Below are 15,184 nucleotides of genomic sequence, written 5' to 3'. Positions count from 1 at the left end.
CTACTACACATGATGCAGAATTCAGTGGCACTAAAATTGTGTTGGTGGAGGACCAACCTCCTTCTCTTAACCCTACTCCTCCTCTTAACCCTTCAACTCAAGTACCACCTATTATTTCTGCTCCTACAAGTCATGATATTCAAGTAGCTACTAATGATTCTTTTATTGCTAATGATTCTTCCTCTAGTGATAATTCCATTGCAACTAAACGTAAACCTAAATGGGCACAAAACTTAATCAATGAAGGTGATGACTACATTTCTAGATTTGGTGGAATTAAACATAGAAGGATTAACTATTGTAATTATGCTTTGATGAATACTATTATGAATTCTAATGATCCTAAGTCTTTTGATAAAGCTAACTCTCAACATCATTGGCAGAAAGCCATGCAAGAGGAATATGATTCTTTAATTGCTAATAAAACTTGGGACTTAGTCAAGTTACCTCATGGAAAGAATATAGTTTCATGTAAATGGTTATACAAAACAAAATTGAATACTAATAATGAAATTAGTAAATTTAAGGCTAGACTAGTTGCTAGAGGTTTTTCACAAATTGAAGGATTAGACTATAATGAAACTTTTGCTCCTGTTGCTAAAATGCCTACTATCAAATTAGTTCTTGCTTTAGCATCTAAAATGAATTGGCCCATTCATCAAATGGATGTTAAAAGTGCCTTCTTAAATGGTGATTTACATGAAAAAATCTATATGGCTCAACCTCCTGGATTTGTTAAGAAAGGTAGTGAAAATCTGGTTTGCAAATTGAACAAATCTATTTATGGTCTTAAACAATCACCTAGAGAATAGTATTCTAAAATTAATTATTTCTTTATTTCTCAAGGTTTTGCTAGAAGTAAGAATGATCCTAATTTGTATATTAAACATACTAACGATGATATTATCATTGTTATTGTTTATGTAGATGATCTAATTCTCACTTCTAGTTTAGATGCTTTGATTTCTGATATCAAGTTTCAACTTAAACAAAAATTTCAGATGACTGATTTAGGTATCTTACATTACTTCTTAGGTATGCAAATTTGCCAAACTCCTAAGGGTATCTTTCTTTCTCAAAGCAAGTATGCTTATGATCTTTTAGAAAAATTTAAGATGAATGACTCTAACCATGTTTCAATTCCATGTGAATTAGGAACTAAATTAATGGTTGATATGAATACTCCTTTTGTTGATGAAACTTTGTATAGACAGTTGGTAGGAAGTTTAAATTATTTAACTCTTACTAGACCTGATATTGCTTATAGTGTTGGTTTAGTTTCTCGATTTATGTCTAAACCTCAACAAACTCATTTTAAAGTTGCTAAACGAATCTCAAGGTACATTAAAGGAACTATTAATATGGGATTATTCTATGATGCCAATTCTGAATTTATTTTACATGGCTATACTGATTTCGATCTAGGTGGAGATCCCAATGATGGGAAATCCACTTGTGGTTATTGTTTCTTTGTTGGTTCAGGTGCAATTTCTTGGAAAAGCAAAAAATAACACTCTATTTCCCTTTGCTCAACTGAAGATGAATACAAAGGTTGTACCAATGCAGCTAAGGAAGCTTTATGGATTAGAAGACTTCTTGATGATTTGGGTCTACCTCAACAATCACCTACCCCTATACATTGTGACAATCAAAGTGTTATTGCCTTGGCAAAGAATCCAATTTTTCATGCACGAACCAAACATATTTCACTTCAACATCACTTCATTCAAGAAAAAGTTGAAGACAAGCAAATTACTCTTCTTTATTGTAAAGGAGAAGATCAAGTGGCTGATATTTTAACCAAACCACTTTCTAAAGAGAGATTTCAGTTCCATTGTAAAAATTTGGGTTTACAACCTGTTGATGTAAACTCCCCAAGTAAAGATTAAGGGGGGGTGTTAGAAAGGTTAATCTTTCCTTGGATGTATTAATTGGGATATTCCAAGGATCCCTAAATGTAGTTTGTCCTATTGTACACATGTGGAGGACATGTCATTGTTTGTCCTTTATTCCACATGTAAGGACAACTCTTTTTTATTCTTTTATTTAGTTTATCCTCCTTAAGAGGATTGTGACACTTTGCACACACCTATTATGAATGTGGCATTCATAGAAATGGGAGTTACAAATGCAACTCCTTTCTCATCTCTATATAAGAGATGCTCCTCCTTCTTTCTTCTTCACTCTTAGCACTTGATGTTATTGTATTGAGCTATTTTTCTCCAACACTCTCTCTCTCTCTTATCTAGGCATTTGCCTTCATTCATAATACTCACAAGGGGTTTTCTTTGCTTTCCCCTTATAAATCCTTGTCTCCATTGTTGAACCATCTTGGTGTATGCTCTTGGATTTTGCTTATCTTATGGTAACATTGTTTCACACTTAACTTACTTGGATTGTTTCTCGTTCCTTGCTCAAATCTTATCATTTCTTACAAGATAGAATTTCTTTCCCCTTCTTTTTGCGGTTTTCTTTACTTAACAGTTTAGAAGCCCATAAGAAAAAGGAATCCAGACCCATTCTTTATGAAGGTCTGATCCTTCTTATTGAGGGATATTGTAAAAATAAGTGCATTGCCTCTACTCCCTCTAAGGACAAGAAGAAAGAACCCATTAAGAGTAAGAAGGGTGACTCTGTTAAAGGTAAAGAAAATGCCCTGAATTTGAAACCCTCTGCCTCTCAATTTCTTGAGGATGAGGAGTCTGAGACTGATAATTCGAAAAGCTATGAGAATTGGAAACCTAAGGATGAGGATGATACTGAAACTGGAGAGTTAAGTTCTAACTTGGAGGGGTATCCAGAGACTAAAGATAATAATGAAAAAGGAAAAGAGGAAAATAATAGTGAGGGTAACTTTGAATAGAGTAACTCTAATAATGAGGGCAACTAGTTAATTTCTAGTGGGGGTAATAAAGTGGAAGATAACACTATTGGGAATCCTGTTGAGAAGAAGATGGAGGACCATACGGCTATTACTGCTTCTCCTGTTAAGGGCATAGAGGAAGAAAAAAGGAAGGACTCTGCTCATCCTGAGGACTATGCCAAGGGTCGAAAGGAGGATCAAACAGAAATGGAGGATATCAATGATAATGTCTTCTCCCCCCTCACGAGACTGCTGAAGATGATTGTGATGCTATGTAGAGGGATACCATGCTTACCTTCCTGCATTCTGCTAAGGAGAAAGCCGACACCAGTCTCAAGGTTGATTCCTGGATCTACAATGAAATAATGGGTTTGAACAAAAAGGTGGAAATTCTTCAACATAACTTGGACACTGTCAATGCTAAACTTAGTCATATGGAAGGATAGATGGGAGACATCCCTAACAAACTTAACAAATATGAGTAGAACATCAAAATGTTAATCAAGGAGAGTAGCACTAAGATGGAATAGGTCACCTCAAGTATTTGGGCTGCCGCTGCCAACCTGGGCAAAAGGGCGAATGAAGATATCATTTCAGCTGAGGGTCAGAGCAAAAGAACTAGGCAGAGCTCGAGGAAGAGTGCTATGAAAGCTGTTGTTACTATGGATGTTGTTTCCATTCAAGAGACTACTGCTATTAGTAAGGAAGCAGCTAAATTGATCCTAGAGCTGAAATAGTGGCACTAGGGTGGGTTCTCTGGTTTGGTGCCTGTCTGGTATTGGTCACTGGTTGGGGACTCTGGTCTTGGTTTCTGGTTTTTTTATATAGTTTAGACTGTTTATGGTTCCAGGTCCCTGTAAAACTTGGGTTAGTTTGTTTTTGGACTTTTCTAGTGGTTTCAAGTCCCTGTAAAACCTAATTTTGATACTGTTCTTCAGTTTGTTGTAGGTTTTTTCCTGGTTGGGTTGTATTGCTTTATCTTTCTATTTTTTGTTAAAGGGTTTCAGGGTCCCTTCAAAACCTGCTTTTACCGTAATCTAAAACATTATTCTACTACATTCCTAAAGAATTTCATAGAATTAATTTCTAATTTTTTCATATTATATTGTAAATAATATTGAATAATGTTGTCCCAAAAATTGGTTAAGATCTTGAATCATTACAAATAAACCAAGCTTGAATGAAAAAAATTATTACTTAAGAAATATTTCATATAAATTTATTAAATAATCCAATACATACAACATGATCCCACATGAATACTGTAAATCTTCTATCGATCATTCAAATTGAAATAAAGTATAAATTAGATTACTTAAAAACTAAATAAAGCTATAACTAAGGTTTCATCTAATGTTAGTCTTCTAAACAAAGCTAGAATAGTGAATGTTCTTAGTCTTCTATCACCTTCAAGTTAGATTGCATAAAAATTAAACAAAGCTAAAAATAAGGTTTCACTTAAAATTCTTAGTTAAACATTTTCTAACTTTTTCATTTAATACTTTTTTCCATCTTTCATTTTCACATGGCTAAAGATTTTTAGGGTTATTGGAAGACATGTCTAAAATATTTCTATTAATTAAAAATAAAGATCATAATTTCTTTCATAAGGCACTACTATTGTCCAATCATAGAGAAAAGCCTTGCTTTGAAATTTAGTCATTTTTCCAAAATCAAAATATCCTAAAATAAATCCTCTTTCTATGTCATTACTATAGTCAGCTCACTATAGTCCACCTTGAATTATCTTTTATCACATCACATGCAATACAAAATCTAACAATATACCATACATTTACTTATAATAATATATATCAAAAAAACTTTGAACCTTTATATCTATCCTTTTATATTGTTTAGATATTTAATTATATCTCTATAATTTGTATATTATTAAATTGGTTCTTATTTTGAAGTCAAAAGTAAGTGTTAACACTAAGGTAAAGATAATTATGTAAAACATTAGGAGCGATGTGTGTAGTTGTCTGTTGGTTGTCGGCTGGCTTTTTGTTGGTTGTGCCACCACTATTGTAAAGGGCCACCCCTAGTTTTGGGTACTTTTATATCAAAAACACTAAGGTAAAGAGAACTATACTATTGAGTGATTAGAAAACTAATAGATTTATTTCTACATTTTGAAAATGATAGTCATTAATTATTATAATATTACTCAAAATGGGTCAAAAAAATGGGAATCATTCATCGAACTAAGTGTACAAGATATTCCAAACCAAGGAAATCATTTTTCAAGTGATAATCTTGAATGGACACCTATTGGAAATGGTGGTGATATTTGTAGTGCTTGCCCCTAGGTTGCAATTTTTCTATCATTGTCTAGCTCTTTTAGGGCTAGTTTTATGTTGATGGTTAGCAGCATTATTTTGAGACTATCAGATATTGTGCTATGGATTCAGTTTATTATGTGATGAGATCACTTAGACTTTATATTTCATGTACACATGATGATTATTTTCAATGGTGGCAGTTATTAATGATGATTAGTATGATGATTCATTATTATATGTGTTTTCTGATGGATACTTACCCCATACTTGCATGTGTTTGGCATGTCTGATGTGGTTAAGGAAGGGAGTCGTAGTCACCTGCTAGTTGAGATCTACACGATGCACCACTTCCTACCATTGCCTGTTTAGCTTAAGTATATATTGTGCTTGTACATGCATGGTTTTTATGCAGGTTGCAGGTACCAGGTATCGACTTCCCTAAATTGCCAGGATGAGTGTACCCTATCACATCATCTCAATGATAAGAGAAGGGAGATAAATTCTCAAGTCCAAATCCCAACCCTTTAAGCCATTTGTCATAATTGGAAATTAGGACAAGTATCTAAGTTGAGTACCCTCTGAATGCATTAGATGATGTAATTCGTGATCTAAACCCCTTGGTTTGATTTGTATGTATTTTGGCTATGATGGGTTTTCAAATTTTTACCTTGTGAAGCCTTTGGAGTAATTTCTATTAATTAAGCCTAATTAAAAGATTTAATTAATGGTTTAATTTAATAGAAAATTAATATGATATTTTAATATTTATTTTATTTAATTAATTGGAAAATTAATTAAATAAAATAATTAAATGTGAAGATAAAAGTTTAAAGTTTAAATTTGGAATGTGACAATATTTATTTTAATAATAATATATATTGGAGTTCATTTTTTAAATAAATGACTAAATAAAATTATTATTAAAGCTAATAAATATTTTAGCAATTAAGTCTTGAAAATAAAATTTAAAAGTGGAAAATATATTAAAATTATTAAAAGGTTCTAGATTTCATGTGATTAAAATATAAATATATTAAGTTTGAAAAGTGGAGATATTAAAGTTAGTGCATGAGATTTAATAAATTAATTAATTATATTGGAAAGAGTAAAGTAAATATTATATTAATTATTGTGCATTATTTTAATATTTGCTCACATAGGAGTTGGCAAATTCTCGAGAGTTGTCATGTAGACAACACTGGAGTTTGCACTCTAAGAATGTACAAGTTGTCTACACTTAGAAGTTATCATTTTATTTGAGCACATGGTGTTTACAACCTTAAGACTCATCTAGAAGGTTGGAGAAGACCCATGCTTGGTTGTCATGCTTATCTTCTAGTTGTTTCTAGAGACACTCTAGATGCATCTTAGAGGCCTTTAAATAGAGGCTCTCCTAGTGTGTTTTGGCAAGCTTAATGGAAGCTACAAGCTTCAAGCTAAAATGGAAGCCTCAAGCTTCAAGCTTACATGCAATTGAGAAGCTCATATGCTTCTACATGATCATATGTTTCTCCATGCTCATATGTTCTACATGCTTCTATACTTCTTCTAGCACTTCTAGTCACTTGGAGGATTCGGTTGGCTTCGATTCTTGGAGGAATTGCGAATGATGGAGAAGGAAGGGATTTTCTATGGACTTTTGAGGCATGACGGATTAGCATCAGTGTCCAGGTGCACTCATGATATTCGCATATTCTCTTTGCATGATTTCTCTTCCTGTCTTCATCATGTTTGTTATATGTATCTAAATACTCTCTGTGATTAAAGCTACAATTGAAATCTAGATATGCTATTTGGTTGAGAAGAAAACATTAGAAACCCTAGATCCAATTAAGGAAGAAATTAGATCTAAATGGGTTTGGGTTCGAATTAGAATCAAACTGAGAATGATGATTTCAAATTTATAAATAAACTTATTGGATGGATTAATCGATATGTTTAGAAAACAATTATTTTAAGAAGAAATTCTTAATTTATAGATTTAGAAAATCTTGTTTGTTCTCTTATCAAGTTATGCAAATCCACATACATATATGTATATATAATATATATATATATACATATATGTTGTTATAATTAACAATAATCTGCATTTTTTTTCACATATATATATATATATACATATATAAATATATATATACATATATATATACACATACATATATATATATACACATACATATATATATATATATACATATATTTATTTATTTATTTATTTAAATCGCAGTAGAAATTATATACATGAAATCCGAATTGGATTATTGGGAAAGCGAAATTCATTTAAAATAAAATAAAATTTATATCACTGTTGGGTGCGCGGGATTTACCCAACCGCACCCCCCTTTCCCTTCATTTACCATGGCAGCATACTCAACTCTGTCGCACAGATGCAGAGTACAAGGTACCTGTGGGTGCCGGCACGTCGCAGGGTACCCGCTTGCGACCATTGTCGAAAATGTGTGGGGTCAATACGATTTAAACCCTTCGTACCTTTCCTTTGATCTTCTCTGCAATGACGTGTGGCATGTGGTAAGGTCGCAGGGTACTCATAAGGTACCCGCAACAATGGTATTATTAAGCCATGGTCAGAGTGTAACGCCCCGCTCGGGAACCCAAGAGAAATAAACCTAACATGTTACAATGTTTACTGAACTATTTTTTTTTTGGAAGTTTAAACAACATCAAGATAACATTAATGCGGAAGCAATAAGAACATACATATCAAATACGCATTTGCAATTTACAGATACAGTTTCAATTCCTCAAGGATTCCTTTACGTTGAGTCACGGGTATGTGCAGGATCATGGTGTGCCAAAAAGTGGCGATCTGAAAAATATGTAGTTCTGAAATGCCTCAAAGAATTTCAAAATCTATTCCAACTTTTTTTCCACCCATCCTGATACTAAATGAAAAAAATTAATACCTTTATAATTCCTACTATATCTTTCGATACCAACCTTATATGGTCATCTTTAAAACATCCTAAAAATGTGTTTTTTGCATGTTCTTATGTGTTTTTTACTTCAAGCATGTAGCTGACAACTTTTTTTAAACCAAAATTTGATGTAATGAAAAGGGTTTCTTAAGAATGTTCTTAGCTTTTCATAAATGTAAGGTTTGTCAAATTATGAGTTCAGTAAGTAATTATTACTTATTTTCTAATGGAGTTAGTTGCAAAGTGTTGATTGACATACTGGTTGAAAAATAGCTATAACTTTCAAACCGTATAAGATTTGTGAAATCCAAAAGATGCATCACATTCTATGCTTCAACTAGTATAAGAAAAAAAAAAAAAACTTAATTTTGATTTTTTTTGAACTAGTTAAGGTGGTTAGACATGGGAGTTTTTTAATTCTGAAAATAGTATAGTAGAAAATTCATAATTATTTATTTATTTGGAATAAAAATTCTCAAAAATATGCGTCACATCTAGGCATGAATCTACTTTTTATATCTATAATTATATTTATAAATATTATGATTTCATTATGATTAAGGTGGTCAGACATACACCTACTTTTTATTTTTGCCCTGAAATTTGTGTAGTACTGCATTAAAATCCAAACTTTTGACCAATCAAATATTTTTTTCTCCAGATAAGGCCTTGTATTTTAGAAACTAGATTCAATTTCCTACAGATTATTTTCTTACAACTTTTTGATATAAAGTCTAGAACCACTTTAAAATTATATGTCAAGTTGACATAACCCTGATTTGCTGGTTTTTCACTGCCACTTAAGGCCATAGTTTGGTACACCATGATCCTGCACATACCCTCACATTTAATAATTTTAAATTAATTAGTTTAAGTTCCAAGTACAATGTCTCAAGATCATAAAGAAATAACAGATACATAATCGCATAAGCAAATCATAAGTATAACTAATACAATGAAAGTACATCCAATAAATAACATCCACTGCACATGTTGCAGGGTATGTGAGAATAGATACAATACATCATGATACATGATAACATATATACATCATCTGAAAAGAAGTCTCTAAGATAAGAAATAAGAATGATAAAGGTACATCTTCTGCAATGAACATCCAACAGCTGGCAATGTAAAGGGGAACCCAAATGGTAAGAATACACTACCTCTCGACCGCGTGGTTACCTAGTCAGGCTTCCACTCCCACCGTGCAGGGAAGATAATGAACGATCCACAAACGGCTATCAAACATAAAACATTCCTAGGCAAGGTACCTCTAATAGCCACAACTACCTCAAAGGTAACACATGCTACTCAAGAAGATAAAATAATCCAAAAGTAAGACCACTCAATCCAATACCAAAAGCTCATAACCAAACATCATACACAAACCAAGTATAAACCAAATACCAAGGTCATAAGATAAAGTCAACAAAAGAAAATCACCTCAAGTCAAAATTCACGCGTCAAAAGTACATCATCCATGAATCACCAATCATCATCAATGAAAGTAAATAACCATAATAAACACATCCGACAATAGATACACCACCAACAATAAGTACACCACCAGAGATACACAAAATCTACAGAGAAGACTCAGGCTACATACTAGGGAGTGTCATCACATGGCTGCTTGAGTTACCCTAGACTGATCTCTTAATAGAACCCGGACCCTCAAGCATTGAGTTACCCTGGACTGGTTACTCTGAACCCCGGACCCTCAATATCACACATATGGAAACTAGAAAGCCCTCTCAAGAAGACGAGGCACTCATCTCATTCCCATCCTTAGTCTATACAAGCACTCAAGGTATGGGTAGATCAAAAATCTCTAACTTATCTTTTTAGTGTGTTTTCCCCCAAAAAGTTTTAATTACTAGATTATAACTTATTACATAACTTGCATTAGGTTACCCTAGTACTGACCACTTTGGGTCTCGAACCCCTACGCAAGCCACTCCCAAGTCACGTACCTAGACAACCTCTCCTAAGTACATAAAAACACAGTTGTGTCCCATACCACAACAACCCTAAAGATCAAACTCGATTCCTTAACAGGCAACCTGATAATAGGATGGTTCTCCCATCCAAGTACACATAAATGTTCCACAAAGTAAATCTCATAAATATAATCTCAATATGAATCACAAAACACATTATGACATCCAACCATATAAATAGTAAAAAATAAATCTCACAAAAACCTCTGGTGTACCCTCTAGACTAGTCGACACCTAATCAACCTCAAAATCCAAAAGCATAAATAATACAAGCAACACCACAGTTTCATAGTTTGGTTTGATTTGATAATACACAATAAAGTCAAAAGTAAAGTTTCAATTCTCGTTTCAAAGTATGAATTTGATTGACAATATATTGTTGAGTTAATGATTAGTTCCCATTTCTAGTTGAACGTATGTTTTAATAAGATAATTCCCATAGTTTACTCTTGCAAAAATATCTTGTCTCTATATCCAAATGATTTCAAGTTAAGTCCCCAAAATAATCCCAAGAGTGATAATTAAATTATTAATAATACTTATTGATCCATCAATATAATAATCTACGTTTTTCATTAAAATTTGGTATTATAATAATTTAATTATCTTTAATTTAACCCACTTCCTTTACTCAATTAAATCAAATTTTAATTAAACCAATTATTATTATTTTTCAAAAGAATCTATATTATATTTACTAATAATTTATTTAATTACAAAATTATTAATAAATGATAATACAAATTCAATATAATTAAAACTTAATATATTTAAGTTTAATAATTTAAAATTTTAATAAAATTAAAATATAATAAAAACTAAATTATAATTAAAGAAAAATTTAATGCATATATCAAGAAACATTTATAGCCTGTCGGCTAACAATACTGGCCGCAGCCCTTAGTGCGGCAGCTCTGCCGTAGCAGGCTGCTACAGCAGCAGCAATACTATATCCTGTTGCTTTTGCAGCAGTCACTGCTGCGACAGCGGCTGACCGCCGTGCAAGGAGGACAAGGGGACAGGGGGTGGGTAAAACCTGCCGTTCCCCATATATTTTTTTATATAATATTTAAATCGCCCACTTTTTAAAAATATATATATATATTATTATTATTATTATTATTTTAAATTTAAGAATTGTTTTATTATTTGATAAATTTTCATTTCAAACAAATTCTACAATAAAATTATTATTATTATATATATATATATATATAATAATCTTTACATTATTAGTCTGATAGGAAAAACTAAGTTTGACCATTCAAATTTCTAATTTTAAATCTTTCTTTTCCTTCAAACCCTACGTGATTTAATTAATTTCCTCTATGATTCTTCTGTATAAACAATGAGAAACTAATTTTAACCAATCAGATCTTGAAACAATCGAGATGATAAACATAATTTCAATCAGCCAACAATCACGAAGCAAACAGATATTTCCAAATAAAATTGCATTCACGGGATTTCAAAACCCTACCTCGTACTGATGCTAAAACTATAACAGCTAGATGAAAATTTCTACTGCAAGCAATATCCTTCAAGCTACGAAAAATTCCTTCTTTTCCAAACCCTCTGAATTGCTCTCCAAACCTGTGTGTGCCCTTGAAACTTGTGTGTGTAATAATGACCCCAAAACCCTCTAATATAGAATCTAATTACCTTTTAGGGTTTCTGTCACCACCACTTCTAAATTAGAATAATTTTATTTAATTCATTCATTCATGCACAATTAATTTTCTTTTTTAATTAAGATATTCTTTTATTATTCCTTCATGCACTTTAGGTGATTTATTAAATTACTTTATTTAATCTTTCCACTTTACTTTACTTTAATAAATTTATAACTTTAATCTCATGCGCACTTTATTAAAATATCTTAATCAAGTTCACATATTTTATCTTTTAATTAATTTCTTATATTAAAAACTCATTCATGCGAACTTAAATCTTTTTCATAATTTAATATCTTTCTCCTTTTAATATATTTTTGAATGTTTAATTTGATAAATATTTATTAACTTAAATAACAATAATATTTAGCATTTATTTAAAAATGAACTCTAAATATATTATTATTAAATTAAATAAATATTATCACGTTCTAAATTTATTCTTAAAACTTTTACCTTCAAATTCAATTCTTTATATTTAATTAATTTCTCAATTAATTAAATATAATTAAATATTCAAAATATCATAATAATTTTCCATTAAATTAAATTATTAATTTAATCTTTAAATTAGACTTAATTAATAGAAAATTCACCAAAGACTCACAAAACAACATACGCACAAAATACTCACGGGTTTAAAAAGGGTAGACAGTCTGTTACGAGTCCTCCTTGTAGGACAAGTATTATAGGCTTATGGCTAGGATTGGACCTGATCATTATCTTCCCATTCTCCCCATTTGAGTATTTGTAATAGGGCACGCTCATCCTGGCAATTCAGGGAAGTCGATGCCCAGTACCTACATCTTGCATAAAAAATGAGCATGTACATGTATATAATATATCTAAACTAAACAGACAATGGTGGGGGAGTGGTTCATCATGTAGATCCCGACTAGCAGGTGACTACGACTCCCTCCCTTAACCACATCAAACACATCAGACAGAAAGATAAAATAAACACGCGCACCATACACATGCAAGTATGGGGTAAGTATCGTAAAAATCACAACTCTAATATCAAATGCGTACATATAATAATGCATCTCTATCAATACAACATAATCATCATTAAAGACATCATGTTAACATTTTTTTTATAAAAGAAACCACATTTACTAACTAGGATCATCAAAATATCATTAACAACACATGAATGAAATCAACTAAGCAACAATAATTGATACATTTGTGATCAAAGTCATGAAATAATATCATAATATTACAAATCTAGTATCTCTAAAACTAATCAATGCATAAAATCAACCTAAAAGAATTTGACAATGATAACAGAAATGTGCTCTAGGGGCAGGCACTACACAGAGTGTATTTGAAAACTTTAATATGTTTTGAGAATTTGGTATTAATCAAATAAATAAAAACATTATTGTTATTAATAAAGTTAGTAATAATATTTATTAATAATATTTTTATATTACTATTAAGTAATAACATTCATTAAAAGTTTAGTTAACATTGATAATTTTATTAATTATTAATAATTTGTCAATGTTGAGATATTATTATAGTTATGTAGATTATTAAGTTAATTTAATTATTTTGGAAATAATTAAGTTTAACTAAAAATTAAACTATGCAATAGAGTTTGAGTGGATGTTGATTGCAATAAAATAGGAATTGTGGATTCATTGATTTGGTGGTTAAATTCAAGCCTTAAACTTAATTAACCGTTATCCCTTGTAATACATTGAGAAGGTTGATCTAACATACAATGAGGTAGTTCTTTCGAGTAGATGGTTAGTTATCCTTTAATTATAATTATAATTAATAATTCAATTAAGAGATTCCAATTTGGATAATATTTAATCTAATTTGGGTTGTTGATTGGGGTCGCAATGGCGAATTATATGAGATTTTTAATTAAGTATTATTTAAAAAGATAAAGAGTCATTGTTATATTATAACATTGCTATGTTATTATTAATATGTTATGTATTATTAAATAACTCATTAAGAGTTAGCTAATGAAGCTTATGTTAAGTTTCTCTAGATCGATTAATATTAGTTTGATGAATTTATTATTTATTAATGTTTGTTGGGTCTAACAAACTATTAATAAATAATGGTATAAATGGTTAATTCGATTAGATTTAATCTAGTGGAGATTATTTATTGATTAAAGTTTTGTAAGGATGTTAGTCTTGGATTTGAAGTATGATTGATTTTTAATCAATTAATATTCATTGAGTTGTCAATATAATTATGCGATTGAGATTTATCTTGAAATGACTATCATTAATATGAATTAATTAAGGAAACATTAGTATTCATAAAGAATGATGAATGTGATCTACTAATAAGTTTCCTAGTATAGCTTGTCATTAAATATTAGCAAGTTATTATTATTGAACTATGAACATGAATATTTGTGTATGGTTGACTTTTAGTTATTAGTCAACTAATATTCATTGGGTTGATGGTTTGGTTGTGAAATTATTAATTAAATCAATTAACTAGAGTTAATTGGATTTAATTAATAATTAAGCTATGTAATGGAGATTTAATTGATATAATTCTTTTAATGAGATTTTAGAAATATTGATATCAAGTTGATAGGTCTTATTCTTATGACTTGAATAACGACTTTAGATATTTTAATGGTGAAGACTTAGTAATATATAATTGAGAATTATTAGAATGATAAAAGGTCAAGGATTGTGAACTGATATTAATTGATCATTCTAATAAAGTTATAATCTCTTATTCGAAGAATGATAATTAGTCCTCTTATAATATAACGAATAATGATCCTAGAAAAGTTGAAAGCTTAATCAATTAGAATATGGATCATGATTAAATATAGAGAACAATTTAATTAAACGTCAATGATGATCAGTTTAGTGAATATTTATCCTTAAGTTATTCTTAGAATGTAATTCTTAATAATGGAAGGATAATGCTATCAGGGAACAAATGGGTTGACTTGTAGGTCAAATGATGAAACTTAAGACACTTGAAAGTATACTTGCAAACAGAAAACTGGAAACCCCTATACATTATTCAACTATGTGAATTTAGTAAACCAAAACATGTGTTTGCATCGTGTATTCTATATGCTTCTTGTTTTGGGTTTTAGGTTGACTAGTGTTGACCAGTCTTAGGTTGTTACCGGAGGCTCGAGGGTTATGAGATGTGATGGCATGTTGATCTTATTTAGTCTCGATCTTTATAAACCCAACCATGGTAATGTGATCGTATGCTCTATGAAATGCTTGTAATTGTTGATTGTTATTGTTCATCAGTCTTCATGTGTGAAGCTGAGATGTATGTGTATGAGACACTTGAGCTAATCATTTTTGAGTCATCGATCAGTTATCCTTGGATTATTTTCTAGTCGCCATGATGGGACTAAAGTTTTGATTTATTTCTTGATGATGTCATGTTGTGACATGTTTTGACT

The sequence above is a fragment of the Cupressus sempervirens genome, chromosome 2, assembly GCF_028749045.1.
Source record: "Cupressus sempervirens isolate cs-2001-9-10 chromosome 2, ASM2874904v1, whole genome shotgun sequence".
Lineage (NCBI taxonomy): Eukaryota > Viridiplantae > Streptophyta > Pinopsida > Cupressales > Cupressaceae > Cupressus > Cupressus sempervirens.
Note: the sequence above shows the minus strand (reverse complement) of the source record.